The 4,029-nt window shown below is 39.0% G+C and overlaps 1 non-coding gene across 1 annotated transcript; it reads right to left on the reverse strand.

The window, feature by feature from the left end:
* Nucleotides 1-2,859: 2,859 nt before the first annotated feature.
* LOC131224399 (small nucleolar RNA R71) lies at nt 2,860-2,966 on the reverse strand. The gene has a single exon (XR_009160887.1). It is a non-coding gene; the product is annotated as a small nucleolar RNA R71 (small nucleolar RNA).
* Between the last annotated feature and the right edge of the window lie 1,063 nt (nt 2,967-4,029).

Below are 4,029 nucleotides of genomic sequence, written 5' to 3' on the forward strand. Positions count from 1 at the left end.
ATCTTTGTGAAAGTGGTCCAATGGACAAGATCAGCCATAAATCACTGATTTGGGGCCCACTTGATATCTAGATATGCTTCAATTTTGGTCTCAGCACCTTAAATTAGATGGAAAAATGGAAGAACGGAGTAGATTTCTCATGAACATCACAGTGGACCCCACCTTGAGTGGCGTGCACATGTAGCACACGCGCACTCATAGTGCACCAAGCCAACGAGTCCGGTTAAGGGTCCACGACACGACTTCCACCTTAAGTGGCTTGCACATGCAGTGCATGCACCCACAAGGAATGGACACTTTGATGCTTAGTGGCCCTCCACTGTGGACCGGGTTGATGATCGAAGCCATTCATTGTCTCCAGTGGGGCGCCGACCATAACCATGGAGCCCACATGCATCCATGCATGTGTGCACACGAAGATCACCGTCAAATGTAGGATGAATGATAGGAAGATTTAATACAGTAGGCTGCACCAAACTTAAGCAAAAGTGTCCATTCCTGACTAAAATTTCACCACGAATCTAATGGATGGGATGGATTTCTCTGAAAACATCACTGTGGGGCCCACCAAGCATCACAGCACAAGAGATGCACAATTACACTCGTCCAGACGTCTGGCCCTTTATGGGCTGTTGTATGATCATGGACACTATCGGTTGGACAATCTGGATCATCCAAATTCTTCCCATGGGGCAACCGACCACCACCAAGAAGCCTGAATGGATCAAATGGCCGAAACAAATCTATAATTCGCCCAAACATGTGCCGAGTGCAAGTTCGCTGTGCACGTAACTTTTGCTGCAAAAGCTCTCCACCGCCACAACCACTGACTTCTCCCTAGCCGTCTTACCTCATGAAGGTTATAAAAGAGAGAGAGAGAAAGGGATGTGGAGATCATCCTTGGACGTGGGAAGCAAAGAGAGAAAGAGAGAGAGAGAGAGAGAGAGAGAGAGAGAGAGATGTGGGCCGATTGAGTTTTCCTCTTCCTCTTCTTTTTTTTTTCTTTGTTTTCCTTGATGTTTTTCTTAGTTATAGCTTGATCATGCTTATGATGAGCTAAACCTCTTAGTTAGGGCTAAGAGGTGAAGCTTGTAGCGTGATGGGATGCTGTCTATGCTTTTGATTCATGTTTAAGTTGAACTATCTTTGATTTTAGTTTAATTATGAGTAATATTCATAGTTTTTATTGGTTTGTTGTGACTTAAATTAAATAGATCTGCGATAGCTTTGAGTATACTCTGTGAATGTATCGAGATTGTCAGCGTAGGAACCCTATTGTTCACCATCATCTCATGAACATGGTTAGATGATGGAATCCATCCTAACATTCATAACTCTCTTAAATTGGTTGTGGATTGGTTAAATTCTGTTGTTTACTTTCTCTCATGGGCATGGTTTTGTGATGGAATCAATTCTAATTCTCATACCTCTGATCTCTTAAAAACTAATTCAAAGGAAGGTCAGATTTGGATTTTAATGAATTATCTTCCAATTGGATGAAGATGTGACTTTGATTCTAGTTGTATTTATGAATCAAGCATAGATCTCCCTAATCTCTACAAGTAGATCCTTGGAAACCCTACTTTCCCACCTTTAAATTTTACAAGTTTTAGTTAAATAATTTACCATCATTCTCCTACATTCTCATGATTTAAATTACATCTTCTTCTAGTTCTAGTTCTAATTACCTTCAGATTACGTAAAAGGTTCAGTCCCTGTGGATTCAACCTCGGTCTTACCAAGATTATTACTACATCACAACCCTATACTTGGGGTGGTGAACAAGTTTTTGGTGTTGTTGTCAGGGATTGACGGTTGCGTTTTTCTAAGATTGACTAGTTTTAAAATTAGGTTAAGAATAGGGTTTTCTAATTTTAGGTTTAGGTTTTTCTATTTGATTTTTAGAAACTAACCTAACTTTCCTGTTTTGTAGGATTCTGATATATACTTTCTAAATTAGTAATCTCTTTCTAATTTTTCTATTTTTCTATTTTTAAGATTAGGATTTATTTTTTGTTTTTAGAAACTTTCTAATTTAAGGATGTTTTTTTTAAAAAATTTTAGAAACTAGTTTACTTTCTATTTTAGGAACTTTCTAATTTTAGAATTTCTATTTTTAGAAACTGACTTGTTTTGTTTCGTTTTTGTAGGACCTAACTTAGGAACTTTCAATTTGGTAACTTCTTTCTAATTCCCACTCTCTTTCTAATTCTAGATTTCTATTTCCTTCCTTTCTTTCTTTTAGGTTTAAGTTAGAATCTGAGATTGAGGGCTGTGAGTGTTTCATGCCTAAGTGGGTCCGTGACAACACTCGATGTCTCTTAACTGAAGGAAGATTAGTTGATGGGTTAACTATCCATCGCACGACTAGATACCACTCGAGATCCCCCAGAGTTAATTAAGGATATGACTGCAAATCAACTGGCCAATCAACCAAAAGGACAACCTCAACCTAGGATTAGGGAAGTCCAGGATGAGAATGAGGTGCATCAAACACCCCCGCCCCATACTTTTCAAGATTATTTACAACCGGTGGGGGTGGGCACACCCTCATGCATGGTTTTTTCAGAGAATATGGGACACATAGATATCAAGCCAGGGATGATCCAACTCCTTCCAAAATTTTATGGGCTTCAGTCAGAAAATCCATATTTACACATGAAAGAGTTTGATGAGATCATATCCACTCTATATTTTCCTAACATGTCTGATGACACAGTCAGGCTGAAACTCTTTCCTTTTTCTTTGAAAGAGAAAGCTAAGACGTGGTTGTATTCACTACATCCTCGATCTATTGGTAGATGGAATGACATGACAAGGGAGTTCATAATTTTTTTTTTTCCATACCATAAGACGAATACCCTTAGAAAGTCGATCATCAACTTCGCCCAAAAGGAAAATGAAACATTCTTCCAATGTTGGGAGCGGTTCAAGGATCATGTCAGTTCATGCCCACAACATGGTTTTGAAACATGGCGCATTACAAACTTTTTCTATGATGGACTGACATCTCCCATGCACCAATTAGTCGAGGTGATGTGTAATGGGGAATTTATGAACAAAAGTGTCAAGAGGTGTGGGACTATTTTGATAAGCTTGCTAAAAACACACAATCATAAGACATCTCCCCAACACTAAGCACCATGTCTAAGCCGACTCAATCCAAGGAAAATGGTGGAATATATCTCCTGAAATAGGATAATGATATCAGTGCTAAAGTGGCTAATCTCACCAGAAAACTCGAGGCCATGGAATTAAAGAAGGATAAGGCTAAGGAAATAGTTTGCGGTATTTGTGCTTGCACCATTCACACAACTGAAAATTCTCCAACAATACCTGTCTTTCAAGAGGTGTTGAATGAGCAATCCAATGTCGTGAACAATTACCAAAGACCTTTCAATGGACCTACCTCCAATACATTCAATCCTAGTTAGAGAAATCATCCAAACTTCAGTTGAAGGAAGGGACAAACTGCTATCCCTGAAGGTTTCTTCAATCAAATTCCACATCAAAAGAAACCTCAAGAGAACCCAGTTCTAAAACATCTTCAAAGGCAAGAGCTTTTCAATTAGGGTATGCCATAAGCCTTTTAAGACCTCACAAAGGCTATACAAGGACTTGATACTAAAAGTGTGATTGGGAATAAAGGGAGCCTTCCAGCTCAACTTCTTCCCAATCTAAAACCACAATATGAAGTTAGCGACCCAAGCTCTTCAAATCAGATGGAGTAAGCTAAATCTATCACCACTTTTAGGAGTGGGAAGACTATTGACAAAACCATTCCAATTAGGGCTGAAAAGTCTAAGGACCCAGAAGAGGACAACAAGGATAAACCTAACATTACTCTACAATAATTAGAATCAGAACCTCAAGGGAAGCTGATTGCCCCATTTCCCCAATGGTTGGTTGCACCAAAACCTCTCTCTAACTCTCAAGACATTTTAGAGGTGTTGAAACAAGCAAGGTCAATATATCCTCTACTTGATATGGTTAAACAAATGCCTTCATATGGAAAATTTCTGAAAAACT

This window comes from Magnolia sinica, chromosome 13, assembly GCF_029962835.1.
Source record: "Magnolia sinica isolate HGM2019 chromosome 13, MsV1, whole genome shotgun sequence".
Classification (NCBI taxonomy): domain Eukaryota; kingdom Viridiplantae; phylum Streptophyta; class Magnoliopsida; order Magnoliales; family Magnoliaceae; genus Magnolia; species Magnolia sinica.